The following is a 22,643-nucleotide window of genomic DNA, read 5'->3' as shown; positions in this document are numbered from 1 at the left end:
GAGTCGTGCCATTCTTGGAAGACAGGCTCACTCATGAAGAGGACCTTGAAATCATTTGCCGGTAGGCTGAGAAATGTCTTTGGGAGAGTTAAGGCAATTATAGATATACTTGAGAAGTTTAAGGAAGAACCTTATAAAAAGATAGCAGCCACAGCCAGTGTCTCAGGCACTGTTCTTCTACCACGCAGGTTAAGCCTCTGCATGACTGCAAGGTCTCCCTACAGGTAGTGCAGCAAATCACGTGGTGTTGAGAGCTCCAGAGGGATTCTGCAAGGACAACCCTCACAGGCGAAGCGTTAGTAAATAACCATGTACCTTCCCAAAGGAGGGAGCGATCGGGTGACTGGAATGTAATTTGAGCAGTTGGAATTAAGACCCAGATGCTATATTCTGAAATACTCTATTTAACTCTGAAAGTTAGTAATATTCATGTAATACAGGAAAACTGTCAATAAAATATCAGTGGGAAATATGGTCATGAATGATAGAGTCATATGAAGATTTTGTGTTCAGGTTACTGTGCAAAACTGGATTCTAACTGCAGGGCCCATGTTCTTCAAGAGCGTTCTGATAAGAACCGTAGGGTCTGGAGATTTAGTTAAATTATCTGCCCGTGATATTCTCAACCATTCATTTTATTCATTAAATATACAACATATTAGAGATCTGTTATGTGCCAGGCATTTTCTTGCTGCTGAGAAACAGAGTATTGAACAAAACAAAAATTTCTTCCTTTATGAAGCTTAAATTCTATAGAGAGAAGACAGAAAAAGGTGTGGAGGTACCAAGTGGGGGGTGTTATGAATGAATGAGTGAGTGAGTGAGTGAATGAATGAATATAAACAAAAGTAAATCAGGGAAAGTGGAGTAGAAGGGGTAATGGTAGGGATGCGGTGTTACGTGATACCCAGTGGCCTCAAAGCTGCTCTTGAGTGAAGGTCTGAAGTCGGTGTGGGAGCACTGTGCAAGTGTCTGTGAAGATACACCTGAAAAGTGCTTTCTCCAGAGAGGGATCAGCAAATGCAAAGCCTCAGGCCAGGCCGAGTGTGTTTACATCCTGGCAGAGCATGAGAGAGCTGTGGGGCAGCATCTCTGGTGAGATGAGCAGGGCAGAGGATGGCAGTTGACGAAGTGGGAGATGTTACCGTTCCCTGGGGCCAGATGTGGACCCTGTAGAAGGCCTTTACAACACCTTTTACTCTGAATTGGTGGGAAATAATCGGTGGGTCTTGAGCAGAGGAGGGCCACGTCGTCATTTTGCTCTATCAGTATGACTCTGGACTTTTGTTTTGAAATCGGTGTGCAGTGAGGCAAGGGAAGAATCAGCTGGGAGGCTCTTGGGTACTCCCAATGGAGATGGTGGGGGCTCGAGTGGCAGTAGTGGTGGAGGAGGGAGAAGTTCGAGTTTAGACATTTTTAAGGCAGAACCAGCAGGATTTGCTGATGGCTTGGATATGGTGTGGGAGGAAGAGGAAAGTCAAGGATGACTTGGAGGATTGAATTATCATTTACTGAGATGGGGAATCTGGAGGAGCATCAGTCTTGGAGGGGAAGCATCTTTGAGGGGAGTTTGGACAGGGAATGGGAAGTGGGAAATGTCTACTCCACACACAGGGGACGATGACACGGAGGCAGCTGAAAACAGGAGCCTCAAGTTCAGGGAAGAGGTCCAGGCTGTTATCACAAGACCCAGTGAGATGGCCTCCAGGGGAGGAGTACAGGTGGAAAGCAGTTTGAGAGGTGAGACCCTGGGTCACTCCAGCACTAAGGGGTTTGGATAATGAGTAAGCTAAGAAGAAATGGCCAGCGACGTAGGAGAGTCAGGAGAGGGTGGGGTCCTGGACACCAAGCGGAGAGAGTGTTTACAGAAAGGGGAGTAGTCCACTCTGTCGGATACCGCTGATGGGTCTGGTAAGATGAAAACTGTTAGATGTAGTAAAAAGAGTCTCTGATGCTTTTTTAAAGTTACTGTTTTAGTTTCATGGAGAAATAATTGACATTTTAAAATATTCATCTAAGAATGTATTCATTAATGTCAGAGAGGGGTGGAGGGGGAGGAGGCAGGGGAGAGAGAGAAAAAAACACGGATGTGAGAAGGAAACATCCATCAGTTGCCTCTCCGTCTGCCCTGACCAGGGATCGAACCTGCTACCTTTTGGTGTATGGGATGATGCTCCAGTCAACTGAGCCACCCAGCCAGAGCTCTCTGATGTTTTTTTACTCAAGTGGCCTTGAATGAATTTAGTTAACCTTTCTCCGAGATAGCAATGGTACCTGCCTCATAGGGTGATCGCGGTGAGTGGTTTAAATGGATGAGATAATTTGTTTAAAGTGCTTGCCTCAGTACCTGGCTGTTGGATAGTTTGAGGTGGAAGTCATTGGTGGCTTTAACAAGAGTAGTTCCAGGAAAGCCGTGAGGACAAAAGCCTGATTGGAATGGTGGGTTCGGGTGAGAATGGGAGACAGCTCTTTGGAGTATGCCAGGAGAAACGGGACAGTTATTCCTGGGGATGTGGGGCCCAGAGAAAGGTGTTCTCTCTGTCTCTGTCTCACTGTTTATATGCAGATGAGACCCACCCTGTAGAGAGGGAAAATCAATGTATTTGGATTTGGGATTGTGAGGTGGTTTGGTCGTAGAGAACAAGTTGACTGAAATAATTGGATTTGTCCTTTGTTTCCTTGCCCTCTTCTGCTCAGTCTTTCATTCTTCCATTCACCAAATATTTATGGAAGGTTCAGAAGGTGCCAGGGACTGAGCTAAGTTCTGGGGAGAGAGTGGGGATAAAGGGGCGCGTTAAGTAGGAATGACCCTACGTTCTCAGGAAGTGGCTGTCGTTGGGTGAGGCTTGGCTTTCTAAAAGCACAAGTAAGTAAATGCAGGTTTTGATGAAGGCTTAGTAGGAAAAGTACAGGGTACTTTTGAGAGAGAGAATACCATGGTGTGATTTAGACTGGCGGCATTAGAAGGCCTCAGCTATGCCAGGTGGCGGTGGGTGAAAGGAACAGAGTTCCAAGCAGAGGGGACAGAACACACGGTGGCCCTGGAGCAGGGGAGAACTGGTGCTTTTGCGGATGGCCGCTGCGGCCCAAGAAGTAGGAGCAGACCGGTGGAGCGGAGCTTTGGTGCCTATGTTAAGATTCTGGGTTACACCCTAAGAGCCGTGGGAAGCCGCTGAAGAGTCGTAATGTGGGAAGTGACAGGATTAGATTTGCACTGGGAAAAAGCCCATCTGTCCTGCAGTGTGTCGTGGTCACTGGCTCGGAGTGGGCAACATTGGGGGGTGGGGAAAGAATACCAATCTAGGGGAGAAGATAGTATCTACGAAAATATTTAGACTGAAATATTTATCATTTTGCTATAAAAAAAGAATCTAAAATATCCTTCTCTTTAGTAGAATTTGCTTTGAGTTGACCAGGTTTCTCAGTGGCTGTGAAAAGAGCATTGCCTTGTTAAAAATAGTATCGGGGGCGGGGGGAGTCAGGCGAAGATTCAGTTTAACAAGAGACGAGACTTCGTGCTGGAGCCAGGTGGCGCAGTGAGTTGGAGCGCCATCCCGTGCACCAGAAAGGTCGTGGGTTTGCTTTCCCGTTGGCCACGTAAGGGAGGAAACTGATTAATGTTTTGATGTTTCTCTGTTTCCCCCTTCTCGTTCTCTAAAAATCAATAAACATATGCTTGGGTGAGGGTTAAAAAATATGAAACTTTGCAAAAAATTGTAGTAACTTTGTGAAAAATTAAAAGTAATAAGACCATGTCAACCTTTTTTTCCCCAGGAAAAATACCAGTGACACAATATTAGAGATAGACTCTAATAAGAAAACAGATTAAAGTATACGAATGTGTGCTAAGAATAATTAATCTGTTTATATTTTAAGTGTTCACATAACATAAAGAAATCTTAGAATTTTTGCTTTGATGTAGTGAATGTACATTATTTTTATTTTTTAGAATAAAGACAACGTATTAACAGTTTATTGGTTAATAAATAATCTTAAAAGTACCCTTTTTCACCTTCAAAAGTGTCTTGGTTTGTGTGATAAATTATATGGTTAGAGATAGAGGGTCTCACCAGATGAAGGGGCAGACTGGTAAAAAAAGTTGCAGTACAGGATACACATGTTATCGTGCTGATTTCAGCTTTTCCCCAAAGACGTTTCTTAAAACAGAAGGGCAGTTGTAATACCAAGTATTGCTATAGCAGGTCACCTGCAACTCCCGGGCCGTGAATTAACTTATTTTGAGTCCTCATTTTTAAAAAAGGAGAGAGAGAGAGAAAGAAAAGAAGAAACAGAAGTTATTCCCTGTCTAGACAGTCTACTTGCGAGAGTTCTGTCTTGGTTGTAATTCCAGTTTTCTTCCTCATGCAGGCATTTTGTAAACGCTTTCCAGAGTCGGAAGAGTTGGGACATTTTACCATCTGGAGTTTCTCTGCCTGGCTGATCTGAGCTCCAACCTGCCAGTTTGTGGGAGATGGTAGACAACACCCTGTAACAGCTGAGTAAGTAGCTGCTGCTGTGTGTTTTCTTGTTACTGTTTCTTAAAAGTGAAATTTTATAACTTTAAAGTTTTAAATATTATGCATTTTAATTGGGTTCTTTAAATTTTGTTGTTGAATAATCATGGCAATTATTATCATTCCAATAAGTGAATATTTGTAAATAATGAGATTCTGGAAGAAATTAATCCCTTGCTGATTAAAAAAATAAAACATTTCCATGCATAATACTTGAGCTATTAAGAAGCATAGTGAGGATTTAAGTGCATATATAAAAAATTTAAAGGCATTCTCCTTAGTGGTTTTTTTTTTCACTTTTATATAATGAAATGCAAAATTATTACTAAGGCAACTGTTCCTAAATTTTTAAATGCAACTATATACAACTATATCTGTCTTTTACACAATGTATTTTGGTTAACTTGAAATAAATACTGTTTTTAGTGTAAATTGAATTTTAATAGCTTTTTCTATTTGGAAATAATGACTTTTTCCTGCTAATGTTGATAAGAGCACAGAATTTATCGAATTTAACTTTATTACTGAGGGAATAAGGGCATTCATTCTTTCTAATCAGAATATCTGAATGAAATTTTTTAAAATCGAACCAGTTATTTTGATAATAAATTGTTTCTCAGAGTGGAAACTATTATTACTCTTGTTATAGCTGTTGAAACTGTTCTGACAAACGAGGAAACGATGAGGTGGCGGTACCAGGGCCTTGTTTTGGAATGTCAGGTTTAAAAACAGTAACGTACGCGATGTTCGCCACACGGGGTTATGTGATGGTTATCTGCGTCCTTGCTGCCCCGAGTGGCAGTCACTGGCCACGTGGACCTGTGACACGTGATGGGCAGCTAGTCCCAGCTGAGATGTGCTGCTGCACAGCACATAAAACACTGCATTTCAAAGACTTAGTGTGTAAAAGAAGCCTGAAATATTTTACTCATCATTTTTGTATGAACCACATGCTAAAGTGGTAATATTTTGGATATATTGGGTTAAATAAAACATTAAAATTAATTTTACATTTTTATGTGACTGCTAGAAAATTGAAAATTACTTGTGGCTTACACTATATTTCTAATGGACAGAACTGGCCTCTATCATCACATACAATGAGCATTTTTAGTCATCCATTATTCAGCCCTCTGTAGGCCTTTAATCTTCTGGTCCGTGTATGGATCAATTAACATAAATCTGTATTGTTTGAAAAATATGATTCTTTGATTTATCAAATGTTTATTGAGTACCTACCATGTGCCAGACACTATTCTGGGCACACTGGGATACAGTAGCGAACAAAATAAGCAAAACTCCCTGCCTTTATGGAGTTGACATTCTATTGGAGAGGCTAAAATAAGTAAAAAAGTAAAATACATAATATATTAGAAGGTAGTAAGTCCTCTGCATAAAATGTAAGAGAGAAGTTCACTTACTGAGAAGGCGATATTCAAGCAGAGAGATGAAGAAGGTGAGAGAAAGAGCCCTGTGGATGTTTGGGGGAAGAGCAGTCTAGGCCAGGGGTCCCCAACCCCCAGGCTGCGGACTGGTGCTGGTCGGTGGCCTGGTGGGAACAGGAACTGGGCCGCACAGCAGGAGGTGAGCGGCGGGCAAGCCAGCGAAGCTTCACTCGCATTACTGCCTGAGCTTCGTCTCCTGTCTCCCCCAGCCCCCATGTGTGGAAAAACTGTCGTCCACAAAACCGGTCCCTGGTGCCAGAGAGGCTGGGGACTGCTGGTCTAGGTGGAGGGAATAGCACAAGGAAAGACCTGAGGCAGGCGTGTGCCTGTCTGGTTGGAATGGTAGAAGGAGGCTCAGTGAGCGTTGGAGTGGAGTGAGTGACGGGGAGAGGAGGAGATGAAAGGTGATGGGTGATTGCATCACGTGAGCAGTGGTTATTTTAAGGGTTTCAGCTTTGAGCCAGATGAAAAGGAATTGGTGGGGTTTGAGAAGAGAAGTGAGACGGGTTTTCTATTGATGCTGCTGTGATTCGAATACTCTGGGGTGAGGGTGGGAGATGGCAAGGGTGAAGCAGAGAGGCCCAGTTCAAGGCTACTGCAGTGACCCAGTTGAAAGGTGGTTGCTCCTGAGACCATAAGCAAGGGAAGGGGTGGAACTCCAGTTACAGTGCGTCGCTGTGAAATTGCGCGTGGATGGGAGAGTACGAGTAGTGTCGGTGTCGACTCAGCTTTTGGCCTGAACCACTGAAGGACGGAGTTGCCTTTTATGGAATTGGGGAAGACTGGGGGAGGCATAGATTTGGGGCAGCACCAAGAGCTCAGTTTTGGACACATTAAATTTGAGATGCCTCTTCAGTCATCTAAGCAGAAAGATCAAGGAGCAGAGTCCAGTTCAGTGAGAGAGGTCAAAGCCAGCAGCATTTACAGCCCCGAGAAGAGGTGGGAGCAGCAAGGGCGTGAGAGTAGGTGGCAAAGGGGAGAGCCAGGGACGGCTGCAGCACTTGGAGGTTGAGAAATGACATGGGTTCCACAGAGGTTGAGCGGACCTGAGGAACGGACCGTCAGGCGAGAACTGGGGTATTCTAGTCGCCAAGGAAACGGCATTTCAGGGAGGCAGGAGCGACTGACCAGCCCGTGGGAATGCTGCCGGCGGGTGCCGGCCGGGTTTAGCGATGAGGAGGACGAGAGTGTCTCAGCAAAGCGGGAGAGACTAGAGCCTGAGCAGAGTGGATTGGAGGGAGAGTCGAAGAAAATGAATCAGAGAGGCGGCTGGGGGGTGGGGGGGGATGTACGGATTCTCTGTGCAGAAACTGTAGAGTCAAGAGGGGTCAAGGAAGTTTTGGGTTTAGTTTTTTCAAGGAGAGATATTACCTGTTTCTCTCAGTGCATGCATTAGGAAGATTTTAAGATCTTCTGCAATGACCCACCAGATTTGTGATACTTAACACCATCACACCATCACCTGTGTGTGTGTGGGGGGGGGGGTGTGTGTCAGTGTTTCCCACTAGGAGGGTTTCATAGAGTTGTGTTTTGTAGAGAATGTGTGTGTGTGCGGAGGTGGGTAGGAATTGGGTTAACGGTTGCTTTTGTAGTTGTTATGAAATTTGGCTTCATTTCTTCTTGCTCAGGGTCTGCATTCACATCCTGATAACTAAAAATTTTAAGGAAACAAATGTTAAGCTAGTTTACCTCCGCTGGAAGTGTTGAGAGAACTAGTGTTTGGGGGTAATTTCTTTCCCCCAACTTAAAGGAAGTTGCCAAAAGTATCGGAAGAAGTTGAGGCAGAGACACTCCCAAGGCCCTGAGACGAGACGTTGCCAGAATACCTGGGTCTCAGGTCTGATCAATAACTATGTGGAACACTGAACCGCTGTGTCTTTCGGTTCCAGCAGGTATAAAGTGAGGATAATATTTGCTCTACCTACTCCACGAGGTCTTTATGAGGATCAAATAGCATAGCGGGTGAAAGTGCTTCGCCAACTATAAAGCATTCTGTAAATGTTAAGTAATAGTGTTAAAAACAAGGTGGGCTTCAGGATTTAGTGACAGTATTTACAACAACTGGAGAAAAATGGGAATGTAACAAAATCGGGTTGAGAATAATTACAGTACATAGTAATACCAGTAGAATCTTCAAGAATTTGCCTTTTGTGTACGTCAGGCTTTGTTAGTAACACCCCAAGTCCGCCGTATTTGGGCCATCATAGAGTACCGTGGTCGACAGACGTGGCCGAGAGCCAGAGAATCAGTCAGCTTGTCCCTGAGGAACCTCGGAATCATGAACATCTGACTGTTTTGGCACATAAACGTTGGTTTGCTGAAACTATGTGGAAGAGCCACTCTCTTCATGGAAAATATTCAAACTATGATGATAAATTTGATGTCAGGCTTGAGAGCATTTCTATATTTGATACTCGAAGTGGAATCATGGTCATACTTTATTTTCATAAGGATTATGTGATGGGAAATTGAGAAGTTTAAAATGGGTAGCCAAGGTCACTCCCGTTGATGATGTGAAGACGATGAGCGATTCTCAACAAAACAAGTATAAACCTGGACAAAGTTGACAAAAACAATCATTTCTGGTCACTGGAAAAGTGGGTGATAAACATGTTGGTGTTCTGGGTGAGAAGAGTGGGAGTTTGTGGCCTCCTTGTGTGGGGCCTCGTCTGTTCCCCCACCCCCACCTTAGTTGGTGAGAATGGCAGTTTTGTCATCCTCCAGTTTTTACCGGAAGTGAGGGACTTGGTAGTGGAGGCTGGGGTTGCGGGTGAAAACCCCACAGCTAAAATTGGCATACTCAGTTCAGGAAGGATGGGGGGGACCTACAGCTTGGCCATCTCAGGTTTTCAGTCCTGGTTTGGGGCCACCAGGCAGAAACTGAACAGGGTGAGCCTGGCGACGGGAGAGCCATAGAAGGTCTGCGATCAGCTCTCCGCACTTCCTTGGTGACTGCTAAACTCTGTTGTGGCCAGGGGACGGGTACTCAAGACAGTCACACAAAAAGCGAAAGCCCAGAGAGGCCCCTCAAAAGCTTGAGTGCAACTTGGAATGCCCCTTGGCCCACAGACAACTCCATCAGCCGAGTGGGGAACCCTCACAGGTGCAGAGTGTTTGGGCACCACCTCTGCCCAGACCTCCGGCTGACGCTAACCTGGGCAGACACAGAGGTGATGTCTAGGGAGCCAGGCCAGAAACTAGAAATGAGAATTTTGGAAACTCAGCAAAATCATCAGGGGCTACACTTCATTGAAAGAGACAGGTTCTGTAGTTTAAGTTTAGACAGATTACTAAAAGAAGCATCAACCCTTAGAGCCCTGAGCTTTATCAGCTGATGAGGAGATGAATAAAATGTAGTATATCACATAATTAATACTATTTGGCAATAAAAAAGAATGAAGTACTGAAAGATGCTACAATGTGGATAAACTTTAAAAACATTATGCTAAGTAAAAGAAGACAGTCCCAAAAAGCTGATTATATGATTCCAATTATATGAAATGTCAAGAAAGATATCCATTCATAACAGTATCAAAAAGACCAAAATACTTAGGAATAAATTTAACAAGAGAAGTGTAAGTCCTGTATCCTGAACAGTACATTTTTCTGAAGAAAATGAGTGAGAATATACACTGAGTTTATAGGTTGGAAGACTCAATTTTGTTAATGCACCAGCTTTCCCCAAATTGATCTATAGATTCATCAAAGCCATTGTCAAAATCTCAGAAAAGATTTTTGGAAAAGAATATTTCTAGAAATTGGAAAACAGATTCTAAAATTTATGTGGAAATGCAGAGAATGTAGAACAGTCAACATAACTTTTAAAAAGAAGGGTACAAGCCCTGGCTGGCGTAGCTCAGTGGATTGAGTGCGGGCTGGGAACCAAAGTGTCCCAGGTTCGATTCCCAGCCAGGGCACATTCCTGGGTTGCAGGCCATAACCCCCAGCAACCGCACATTGATGTTTCTCTCTCTCTCTCTCTCTCTCTCTCTCTCTTCCCTCTCTAAAAATAAATAAATAAAATCTTAAAAAAAAAGAAAAAAATGTAAAAGGCTAAATATTTATATAAAAAAAAAGAAGGGTACAGTTGGAGGATTTAAACTACCCGATCTCAAAACCTACTGTAAAGCTGCAGTAATAAAAACAGTGTGGTATTTGCAGACAGACGTCTCAGTCAGTGGAGCAGAATATCCAGAAAGAGAACACAGAAGTGGTCAGTTGCTTTTCAACCGATGTGTTAATGTGGTTCGATAGAGATAGCGCTGCCTTGTCAACAAACAGCACTGCCACAGTGGAAAGCCACGTGAAGTGAAATGTACCTTGGCTTTTTACCTTACCACACACACACGCGGATGCACTAAAAATGGGTCGTAGACCAAAATGTGAAGACAGAAGCATGTCAGGAAGTCTTTGTGTCTTTGGGCTAGACAAAGATGTAGTAATAGGATGTAAAAAGCGTGAAGTGTCAGAGAAAAAATGATAAATTGGACTTAATCAGAATTAAAGTTTTGGTTTTCAAAAGACACCACCATTAAGAAAGTGAAAAGTCAAGCCACATGCTAGGAAAACATATTTACAAAATACGTTTGATAGAGGATTTTTATCTAGGAAAAAATCCGTCGTAAGACAGCAACCTGATGTAAATGATGTGCACAAGATTTGGATAGACATTTCACCCAAGAAGATGTATGAATGGCAAAGAAGCACATGGAAAGAGTTTCAGCATATGTAATTAGTCATTAGAGAAATGCAGATTAAAGCTGTAGATAAGATAATTGCGTCACAGTCACTCTAATCAATAAAATTAAAAAGATTACGATCCCTGTGTTTGTTGGCAGGAATGTGGAAACACCCGAAACCTCACACGTTGCTGGCGGGAACATAACGTGATGCAGTTGTGTTGGAAGACAGGCAGTTTCTTTACAAGCTTAACACACAGTTAAGCAGTTCCAATCCTAGGTGTGCTCTAAGGCGGGGGTGTCGAACCCATGTTCACCGGGGGCCACGTCAGCCTCATGCTTGCCTTCAAAGGGCCGAATGTAATGTTAGGACTGTATGAATGTCAGTACTCCTTTACAGTTAAGCGGGAGCTTGGTGCGGCTGCTGGGTAGAAACAAGGTGGAGGGCTGGATTTGGCCCGTGGGCCTTGTGTTTGCCCCCTGTGCTCTAAGGACAAATAACAGAGTGTGTTCAGATAAAGACTCGTATGCAGTGTTCATAGCAGCTTTATTTGCAATTGCTCAGTGATGAAAAGGAGTGGATTATATATATATATACACACACACGCACAACAATGTGGATGAATCTCAAAATAATTAATGCTGTATGAAAAATTCAGACACCCCCTCCTCCCGACGATGCTCCATTTAGGTGAAATTCTAGAAAATGCAAACTAATCTATAGTGACAGAGAGCAGATTAGTGGTTGCCTGAGGATGACTCGGGAGAGAAGGAAGAAGAGGATTCCAAAGGGAAAGGCACAGTGAAACACTGGGGGTGATGTATATGTTCCTTTTCTTGTTTATGCATGATAGTTTCATGGTGTATACATATGTCAAATTGTACATTTTAAATATGTGCAATTTAGTATGAAACAATTACAATTTAATAAGGTTATTCTTAAAAACATGCCCATTCAAAAACAAACAAACAGCATGTTCACAGCAGCATTATTCACAGTGGATAAAAACTGGAAGCAACCCAGATTCATCAACTGGCGAATGAGTAAAACAAAATGTTGTCCACACAGTGGAATGTTGTTCAGGTATGAAAAAGGATGAAGTCCTCCTGATGTATATGATAACATGGGTGAACCTCAGAAACATCATACCAAATGAAAGGAGCCAGAAACAAAGGGCTGCATATTACACGATACTGTTCATGTGAAGTTTTAGGGAAGGCAAAGCCGTAGAGCAGATTGGTGGAGCAGATTAGAGACTGGTACAGAGGAACTGTTGGGGTGCTGGACGTGTTCTTGGTATAGCCGTGCAGTCGTGTACATTCACCAAAACTCACCTAGGCTTTCATGGCATATACATCGTACCTCAGTAAAGCTGTTAGAAAATGTGTAGCCATGGAAATGTTAAGTTCTCTTTAATGTGACCATTCAAGAAATTGGAGTATATTGCTGATTTCATTGTAATATATTGATTTGGAATACTTTGGTGTGAGACTTACTGAATTAATGTTCTGTGTCACATACTCTTTAGGTTTTTCAAAAATTAAATTTATTGGGGTGACATTGGTTAATACAATTTAACAGCTTTCAAGTGGACAATTCTGTAAGGCATCATCTGTACATTGCACTGCTGTTCACCATATGTTTAACTCCCTTGACCCTTTACTGCCTTCTCCCTGCCCCCTCTCCTTCTGGTCACCAGCATTCTGTTGTCTGTGTCTGAGTGTGTGTTTGTCCGTCTTGTTTGTTCTTTGTTGCTTTCAGTTTTATATCCCCACTGACAGTAAAATGGAAATACTGTAGTTGTCTTTCCCGGAATTTTCTGATTGGTAACAGCTTTATTTCCTTTGCATATGAACATTGGTTTAGAATGATTGGTTTTATGTTTGATAACACTCCCTATTTTTTGTTAACACTCCCTATTAAGAGAAATGCTAGTTTCTTAATATTTATATTCTATTCGTGTAAAGTAGCTCAAATGTGTGGTGGGAGGTTGTCTTCACCATTCAGTTCTTCAGGGAGGAAATTGATGGCAGCTAACACCTTTGTCTCTTTTAGGTACAGAAAGGCACATCCTCCTAGGCCTAGGGTGTCCACTCACCTGCCCCCAACCCCATATATGTGAAGACATCGGGGAATCTGGGTGGGAGATCCTTGTGGGTGTGACGGTGCGGGGCACAGAGCGCAGCCAGAAGGGAGGAGCGCTTCTGGAGCACTTTCCAGCCGGGTCGAGCCTTGTTCTGCGGCAGACTAGGAGCTGGGGTCTCTGGGTCTAGAGGCTGCATGCCTTTGCTCCTGTATATCCTCCTACAGAAAATAGGAGATTGAATTTAACTTCCTTAGGTAAAAGTGAGCATCTTGTAGGCAGAAAATTTTTTTAATGAAAAATCAACAACCCTAGAAAAAGGTTCTAAAGAAAAAGACTTTTTGCTCATGATTCTACCCAAGTTCATGCAAATACAAAAAAACTGCAGAAACAACTGATTCCTTGACTGAAATTCATTAAGCCATTTTTCCAAATAAAGTGCCTGTTCTTTAAGCAAATTCTACTTTTTCTCCTTTCCCCTCTTCCCAAAACATATCCTGTACTCAACAAAGGTTTGTGGGACACTCGTATTTTTCAGTCACTCGGAAGATAAGACACACCTGCGAGGATAAAGAAGTGCAGGGTGTGACATAAGCGTCACATGCACTGGGGGGCACATGAAGGAGACAACTCACTATTTGGGAGAGAAATCATGATTTCTGCCATGTCCTTTTGAAGGGAGTACTTCTGGCAACAAGTAGATCCACAATACACAAAGCAATACCTTGTCTTTGTACTTGTTGAGAGTGTTGGAAATAATTGGGAAAATAATTCCTTGTTCTTATGGAAAGTTCTGCCCACTATTCACTTGCTTATTTTGTTAGTGATCATGAGGATATAAACAAAAAATACAACCTAAACTGTTGCTTTGAAACTACATCAAACGGTAAGAGTTAGAAATAGGTTCTGCTTACTGCTTCAGACTTACCTTTTTGTAATGTGTGGTCAGATGCTACATTAAATGTATTGGTTGAGCTACCTTGAGGAAGTCAGTTGCTTGAAGACATTAAGTACCTGCTCCACTGCTGGAAAACAGAAATGACTTCCTGGGCTTGAGTACCAGTGACAGGCAGTTTTCTTTTGTGCCACAAGAGGGCGTGCCTACGTTGTCATCAACCTGAACTTGTCTGAATTCCCTTCTAAAATGTGCCTGAAGAGTTAGGATCCAGGTGATTGCTGGGAAAATGCTAAAGAAAAAGACTTTTTGACAGTGTCAAGGGGCAGAAGTACTCAAAACATATAGCGATGAAAAGGACGAGACTGTGAATAAAATTCCTTTAAAATGGGAAAGCTTTTGTCAAACACAGATCATTACAGATTTCATTCCAGGTAAAACAGTCTTTTTTTTTTTTGCCTATATTTGAGAATTTTGATTTTTAAATTATGTTTTCCTCCTCCTTTCCAACTGTGTCTAGAAATCTTTTCTATCAAACAAATAATAGGACACAAAGTTTAGTTTCTTGGTACTGGTCCTGAATAATTACAGTTGTCTAAAGAAAAATTTAGATGGTTTGTGCTCGATGCCTTGAATCTGTATGAAACCTGTGTTGCCCTAAATTAGTAAATTAGGAAATCTTTGAGTTTTTCATCCTGCCCCCCACACTTTTTCCCTTTGTTCCAGCTTCTGAATTACTTTATGTGATGTTTTGCTGTCATGCATAGCTCAGAAGGTTGGGTGGGAATGTGGAAAGACATGGTTTCTGTGGACCAACTTCAAGGGCATGGACGTAACTTTAATATACTTGGACATTGGAAATGAAGATCAGAGATAAACAGAGTGAAGTTGGCAGCTGTGGAATTATTCTAATTTAGGGAAACAGTTTTATGTCAGCTATGTGAATGATTCATGTCAATGTGTTTTTTTGATTTAAATTATCCAGGACAGCTTTTTATTTTGCTAGCATTTGTCTCATGCACACATTGTGTTTTACATAATTATGATTATACTTTAGCAGCTTTTTAAATTGGGAGATGTTGGAATTTAGAAAGAGCAATTCTGGGCATCTCCTTTCATTCTGAATACTGCTTTTAGAAGTTTCCTCTGAGGCTGGTTCCTTGTTCACAGTCATACTGCCTTGATTCAGATTGTGGCGCCATTGTGTTTGAAGCTTGACAAAAGTAAAGTTACCCCTATAATTTTACTCTTATTCCCTTGAAATCTGATAATTTCTTAAGCAGGAGGAAGAGAAGTAAAATTACTATAGAAGTTATACAGGATTTTATCTGTGTAGGAGCCTATTTAGAATGATCATTGCTGATACACTAAGGAGTTTCCAACTTGTAAATGCTTTTGAGATTGCAACATGAAAAGAAGAAAGAATATAAAAAAGAAAAGAATGCTGTAGCTCTTTTTTTTATTTGCTTCCACCACAAAATTTGTTCTTATTTCAGAATTTGGTAACATCCAAACACAATAATCTGTTGTCCACATGAATGTCATCCCTCTTGTTCATCGTGGTAAAAAGACGGTAGAGCATAAATGGTAGAGGGACAAGTTGTTCTTTTCTTTAAAGTTACTTTTTTAAAATTACGGAATATTGCAGGCATGTGAGGAAAGCATAAGGAAGATTATGGAATTAAAATGTTATACAGCTATTAAAATATGATGTGTGTTCTTCCACAAGAGGTAACTCTCCTGAATTTGGTGTTGATCATTCTCACATATGTTTTTACACTTTTACTAAGTGCAGATGTATCCCTGAACGTAAAGAGAATGGTGATACTCTCTTTTACCTTCGTAAATTCCTGAGTGTACAGTACATTATTGTTAATGTAAGCACAATGTTGGATGGCAGGTCTCGAGAACTCTTCGGTTTTGCATGACTGAAACTTTATACACACTGAACAGCAACTCCTCATCACCCCTGGCAACCGAGGTTCTCCTTTGAGTGTCTGCAAGGGGGACTGCTTTGGGTACCTCATGTAAATGGAAACTCATGCAGTACTAGTCCTTCTGTGATTGGCTTATTTCATTTAGCATAATGCCCTCAAGGTTTCTTTAAAATGTCGAATGTAGCAGGATTTCCCTCTTTTTAAAGGCTGATTAATATTCCATTGTAAGTGTATACCACATTTTCTTTATCCATTCATTCGTGGATGGCTGTTTTCATGAACTCATGCCTAATAAGAATAATGCTGCAATGAACAGTGGTACAAATGTTTCTGAGACCCTGCTTTCAATTCTTTTGGATTGAATATATCCAAAATATAATTGCTGGATCATATAGCAGTTCTATTTTTAATATTTTGTGGAACCTCTATCTTGTTTTCCACAGCAGCCGCACCATTGTACATTCCCAGCAGGAGTGTACAAGGCTGCTGCTTTCTTCACATCCTTGCCAGCACTTGTTATTTATTTATCCATTTATTTTGGATAATGGCCATCCTAACAGGTGAGATGATATCTCATTGTGGTTTTGATTTGCATTTCCCTGATGATTAGTGATGTCAAGCATCTTTTTTTATACCTGTTAACCAATTGTATGTCGTCTTTGGAGAAATATCTATTCAAGTTCTTTGCCCATTTTTTAAATCATTTTACTTATACACTAACTATTGAATTGTAGGGTGGTGTCTTTATAGATTGTGGATAGTAGCATATCCATAACTATATATCCATATGTGGTTTGCAAATATTTTCTCCCATTCTGTGGATGTTCTTTTCACTCTGTTGATTATTTCCTTGCAGTGCAAGATCTTGTTGGTTTGTAGTCCCTCTTGTCTAATTTTGCTTTTGTTGCAAGATCAATGTCATGAAGCTTCCCCCCATGTTTTCTGCTAGGAGTTTTCTAGTTCCAGATCTTATGCTGAAGTCTTTAACCAATTTTTGAGTTGATGTTTGTGTATGATATAAAAATAAAGGTCTAATCTCATGTTTTTATTGTTTTTTTCAGATTTTATTTATTTTTAGAGAGGGGGAGGATAAAGAGAGGAGAGAAACATTGATGTGAGAAAGAAAGATCCATTGGTTGCTTCTTACCTGTGCCCTAACTGAGGACTGAACCCCCAACCCAGGCATGTGCCCTAACTGGGAATCAAACCAGTGACCTTTTGCTTTGTGGGATGACACCTAACCAACTGAGCCACACCAGTCAGGGCTCCAGGTTGATTTTTTAGCATGTGGGTATCCAGTTTCCTAGCACCATTTATTGAAGAAAGTGTCCTTTTCCCCTTTGTGTATTCTTGGTGCCCTTATTGAAGATCAGTTAACTGTATGTGTGCGCTTCTATTTCTGGCCTCTCTATTCTGTTCCATTGGTCTACATGTCTGTCCTTACGTTTGTACCAATTTAAGGAAAGTATCTTGATAGTTAAGGAAGGTTTCTTGATAGAAAAGAAGTATTTGATAGAATTCACCAGTGACAACTTTGGTTCTGGGCTTTTCTTTGTTGTGAAGTTTTTGAGTACCAATTCAGTCTACTTACTAGTTGTAGATTTGTTTGTTTTCTATTTCTTCATGATTCAGCCTCGTTGGTTGTATGTTTGTAGGAATTTATCTATTTCTTCTAGGTTATCCAACTTATTAGTATATAGTTGCTTATATAAACATTTTATTTCTGTGGCATCAGTTACTAGGTCTCCTCTTGCATTTCTGATTTTATTGCATTCTCTATTAGTCATTGTCAGAGTTTGTCAGTTTTCATCTTTTCATAAAATCAACTCTTAGTTTTGTTTTTTTTCTATTTATTTTCTACCCTTGATTTTGTTTATTTCTGCTCTAAAATTTATTATTTTCTTCCTTCTGCTAACTTTTGGCTTAGTTTATTCTTTGTTTTCTAGTTCACGGAGGCATGAAGTTAGCTTGTTTATTTGGGATCTTTTTTTTTATTGTAGGTGTTCACGTCTGTCAACTTCTCTCTTAGTGTTGCTTTGGTTGCATCCCATAAATTTTGGTATGTTGTGTTTTCGTTTTTCTCAAGGTATTTTCTCATTTCCCTTTTGATTTCTTCTATGGCGTATTGTTAATTCAAGAGTGTTGTTTATGTCCCACATGCTTGTGTATTTTCCAGTTTGTCTTCTGCTGTTGATTTCTAGTTTCATTCCAGTGAGGTTCGGGAAGATACTTGGTATGATTTCAATCTTACATGTGTGGGGTACATGTTTTCAAACAAGATATAAATCATATTTGTTGAAAGTTTACGAATTCTGGAACTTTCGGGTTGGAGAAGATAATCCCCAGATTTCTTTCTTGATTAAAATTCAAGACAAGGAAAGCAGTCCCACCAGGCAGATGCGCACCACGCATTTACTGTGCAAAGACACTGTTTTCTGTGTCGAGCAGTGCGTTGGAGGCTTGGCCCCCGGCTTTCCAGGCAGGCTTGTGTGGCGCCACCTGTGCCCGGGGTGAGCAGATTCTTGAAAATAGTCGGTAACATCTGCACTCCTGCTTTCCCCCTGATTTACCCTTTCTTAGGTGAAGACATGGTGCACAAAGCCTGCTGGGCGTGCGAGGGAAGTCTGTGTAACTCTTGTTCACAGGGCCTGGGTTCGGGCGGGGGTGGGGGCTAGTGAGGGGTGGGGGCTGCTTTTGTCCTGTGCTTTCACAGTGCCTGCGGCTCCAGGCCAGCCTGGTTAGCCTTTTGTCTTTTTTCTTGCATAAAACTGCCTGTTTTTCACTTCAGATGGAAGTGTTAGGTACTTCAGAGATGTTTGTTTTTGTCACATGCGTGCCATCTGTGGTCTCTTGGCAGCTTAGACAGGCTCCCAAATTGACTGAGGTGTCTGTTGGTCACTGCCCAGAACGGTCGGGATCCTGCCCTGTGTGTGTGGTTGTGAGCGGTGCTGCAACACACACGTGGTGCTGTGGGCTCCGTTTTTAAAAGTTGAGATAAACCCTTTATTTAAAGTAGTTTTAGGGTTGGAGAAAATTTGCGAAGGTAGTGCAGAGTTCCCATGGGTCCCTCACCCAGTTACCCCAGCTGCCGGCTCTCACAGTGTTCTGTTGCCTTTGTCACAGTTAGGGAACGAACTTGGTTGGGTACATTACTGTTAACCAAAATCTACACTTCCCTCAGATTTCACTAGTTTTTCCCTAATGTCCTATTTCTGTTCCAGGATCCATCCAGCCTCTGCTGTTACATTTTGTCATGTCTCCTTAGAGTCCTCCGGGCTGTGACGGTTTCTCAGACTTGCTTGTTACCGATGACCTTGACAGTAAGGAATGCTGGTTAGATAGTGTGTAGGATGTTCCTCAGTTTTGACTCTTGCTTCTGTTTTTCTGATTATTAGGCTGAGATTATGGGTATTTGAGAGGACACCACAGAGGTGAAGTGACATTCTTATCCCCACTGTCTGAAGGGAATATGAGACCCACTTGACCTTGATCTCTGGGCAGGGGAGTAGTCACTAGGTTTCTCTCCCACAACTCTGTCCCCTGCCCCCCTTTCTGTAAGTAAGACACCAGGTACAGTGTAAACTCGGTCTAAGAACTTTGTTAATTGTTTTGTTTATCTGTACCCTGTTGTGTTTGAATCATGGCTATACTCTTTTTGGCCACTGTATAGATTTTGTGTTTAAAGTCTTAGGAATTAATAAAAATAGTTAGGCCTAAGAAGGATTAGGTGGTAGTTAGTAGCTGTGTGGAGTCTTTCCTCCAGTCCTTACATGTTTGGTTTATTGGCTTTATTTTAGCATCTTTATACCCTGCGCAGGGCATCCTTGTGCCACCTGGGCCATTCTGCTCCTGGGGCTGCACAGCTGGTACTTAATTCTTCCAGCAAAAGGAAGTCTCGTCTTCCGCAGGTGGGGAAAGAAGGTTAGCAGGAGAATGTTTTATCCATTCTGAAGCTTATCGAATCAGTATAACAAAATATACTTAGTATTTTGTCCTTGTCAGCCTTAGAACCCAGTACTAGGGGAAAACGTTTAAAAAATTAAGAGAGCTTTGCTCACTTCATGGTTCCTTGGTGTGACAACTCAGAAACAGAATAGTGCTTTTAATCAACCATAGGGGAAGTCCTTTCCCTGGCCCCTCAATTCTGCTTTCAGTCACTTAAAAGATTCTTAAATTCATCAGGGGGATTCCCACGTGTTCTATAATAAGCCCCCTTTGAGGTTTTCATGTGTGCGAAGAATGTGGCATGGCGTTAACATCGCACACGTCCGATAGCTCCGTTGCGGGAGGGCTGTTCAGTGTGCCGTTACTGTGTCTGAATATTACTCATTCTTTTTTCTGTGTGTGGCTGTGTAAGAATGAGAAGAGCTGAGCATGATGAAATGAAATATGAAAAATGTGTTCTCAGGTAGGTTAAAGGCCCATTAGGTATCTGATCTTTGGTTATACCCTGGCTCTTTTTTTCTTCAGTAAGTAACGAAAACTGCAGAGCTTGGGATACAGTGGGCCCGTACCTGCCCTGTTCCACACTAAGTGTGCCCCTCTCCCACCTGCCGCCCCGCCCCGCCCCTCGAGCTGCAGGCTCTCCTGTCCTTCGAGCTCAGAGTCAGGCAGGATTCTGCCACTCTAATCTGGCAGGGTTACTGTCTGCTGTTACTGTAGAGGTCAGTTTCTTGACGTGGTCTTAAAAAAGAGGATAAATGTGGAGCAATTTTTGGGAAAATATCCTGGGATGAATCCCATGACATGGCGTGTGCAGGTAGTGTATTATGAAAAAGTCAGAAACCTCCAGTGTGGACCACCTGTGCTGTGCCTGTGCTTTCCGAAGCTTCTGTGAAGGAATGCCTGGCCTCTGGGGCTTACATACTCACCTGTCTCCCCAGGATCTCGGGGAAAACCCCAGCCGTGAACAGGAGCCTGCCGTCCGCCCACTCTACCGCTCGGCAAGCACACCTGCAGAATTAGCCACCCAATGGGTGTTTTCATAAATTAGAGGAAAACCAGTAACTGGTGTAGAGAATGCGGTGCCTGGGGGGTCATCTGCCTCGTCCTCTGCCAACATGGTGCCCAGGCTTCTGGGCGGTGTCTGTTGTTTAGGACAGTTTCCGAGAGAGAGGACTGACCGATCGGGGAAATGGGCGGGGACCAAGGCTGCATTCCCAGAAGGCTTTGAGAAGTCTTCCAACCTTCATCCAAAGCCAACAAACAAAAAAGTTTCTCTTGTGTTTTCCTAGTTCATCTCTCAGGCCTTTACATCTCAAACTTACCTGACAGTTTCATGGAAAACTGAGGTTTTATGTTCTTCTGCCAGGAAGATTCAGCTTTGTGAGGATACTTTAAAGCTGTTATCCATGTTTTATATCTCCCCCTTGAATTTTGCTTCTTCTGTAAAATACCCTGTATTTTCCCTCTGGTTGTAAAATTTCTTGAAATTTTACATCTGAATCACCTCCTGTTTGCCTGTCTGTGCTTTTCAGTGGACCCAAGTCAGCCCTTAAGGCCCGGCTCTGTGCGGGGTTTGTCGGAGGGCGCTGCGGGGGCGGTCGCGTGGGTTCCCGGCCACCCTGCCAGAGAGAGGCTGTCTTCAGAACCAGCCAGACTGAATCTCGGGGACGGTTTCTAGGCTGCGCAGTGGTGACCTCTTTCAGGACAACTTTTTTCAGCTTTGTCATACTAAGATGCAGGAACAGAGCCTTAAGATTAGATTATCCCATCTGATTGTGTCTTGGTTCTAACTCAGAGCATCTAAAAGTGGGGTTGACTTCAGACCTGAGCTTACAAACATTTATCGTGTGCCCACTTTGAGCCAGGCTCTGTGATGAGGTGGCAGGTACAGAAATACAAAGGCCAGGGCTGTCCCAGGTGAGCTTGGAGTCTAGTGAGACACGGAGCTTGCAGTGTGGCAGCGGCTGTGGCTGAAAAGCAGCCCAGATACTCAAGGCGAGCCGTTCTGGAGGCACCGACGCAGGGCCTGGCTTCGGGAGGGCGGCTGCCAGGAAACTTAGAGAAGATGGGGGTTGTGATAAGTCGGGGGAGACAGAACCAGGGGTGCCCTCAGAGCCCTCTGTCAGGTTCTGGGGCTGCTCTTGGGGGAAGTTGCTGCCTGTTCAGTGGCTTGTCGAGGCCGGAGACCCAGGAGCGTGCTGGAAACTGCAGGGTGTTAGGACCTACTTGACGTTGGGGTTGGTTAAGAAAACTTCTCAGACAGTTCAGTTATGAGCACGAGTCAGCGTTTCGTTGCAGTTTTGCAGCGCAAGGGAAGGGGCCCCTGGTAGGTTCACTCTTGGTAGGAACACCTTATAGGAAGAAAGAATGATTAAATCATTGAAAGGAATGTCTGGTTAAAAATCTGTTACTATTTTTTAAAAGTTAGTAATTGTGTATTTTTTCATGACAATTTGTCTCCCCTGTACCCCTCCCTCCTCCACCCACCCCTCGGCCTCCAGCAGTCACAACACTGTTGTCCGCATCCACAAGTTCTTCCGCTGTTTTCCTTTATTGCTCGGTCCCTTCTCCCTAACCCCTCCCCGCCCTCGGCTGTCATCCTGCTGTTTGTCTATGAGTCTTTGTCTACTTTGCTTGTTAGTTCAGTTCGCTCATTCGATTCCACACATGAGTGAAATCATACGGTATTTGTCTTCCTCTAACTGGCTTATTTCACCTAGCATAATGTTCTCCAGGTCCCCCATGCTGTTGCAAAGGGTAAAATTTTCTTCTTTTTTTTACAGCCAGGTAGTATTCTATTTCGTAGATGTACCATAGCTTTTTTAAATTCATTCATCTACTGACAGGCACTTGGGCTGCCTCCAAATCTTGGTGATTATAAATAACATTGCAGTAAACATAGGGGAGCTTATATTCTATCAAATTAGTGTTTTGGGTTTCTTCAGAGAAGTTCTTAGAAGTGGACTCACTGGATCATAAAGCAGTTCCATTTTTGATTTTTTGAAGTAACTCCGTACTGCTTTCCACAGTGGCTGCACCAATCTGCATTCCCACCAACAGTGCACAAGGGTTTCCCTTTCTCCTCATCCTCTCCAGCATTTGTTGTTTGTTGATTTATTGATGGCCATTCTGACAGGTGTGAGG

General features: G+C 42.6%; 2 long non-coding RNA genes across 2 annotated transcripts in view; both read left to right on the top strand.

Annotated features, from left to right (window-relative positions):
• LOC118496970 overlaps nucleotides 1-22,643 on the top strand; it is a 59,120-nt gene that overhangs the window by 32,087 nt on the left and 4,390 nt on the right. The window contains exon 4 of the long non-coding RNA XR_004899508.1: nucleotides 4,369-4,499. This is a non-coding gene — a long non-coding RNA (uncharacterized LOC118496970). The remainder of the gene's footprint in view (nucleotides 1-4,368; nucleotides 4,500-22,643) is intronic.
• Nucleotides 7,247-11,610, top strand: LOC118496971. The gene is made up of 2 exons (XR_004899509.1): nucleotides 7,247-9,792; nucleotides 10,037-11,610. It is a non-coding gene; the product is annotated as an uncharacterized LOC118496971 (long non-coding RNA).

Source organism: Phyllostomus discolor, chromosome 10 (genome assembly GCF_004126475.2).
Source record: "Phyllostomus discolor isolate MPI-MPIP mPhyDis1 chromosome 10, mPhyDis1.pri.v3, whole genome shotgun sequence".
NCBI lineage: Eukaryota > Metazoa > Chordata > Mammalia > Chiroptera > Phyllostomidae > Phyllostomus > Phyllostomus discolor.
The sequence above is the reverse complement of the archived record's forward strand: the minus strand, read 5'-3'. Positions and strand labels throughout refer to the sequence as shown.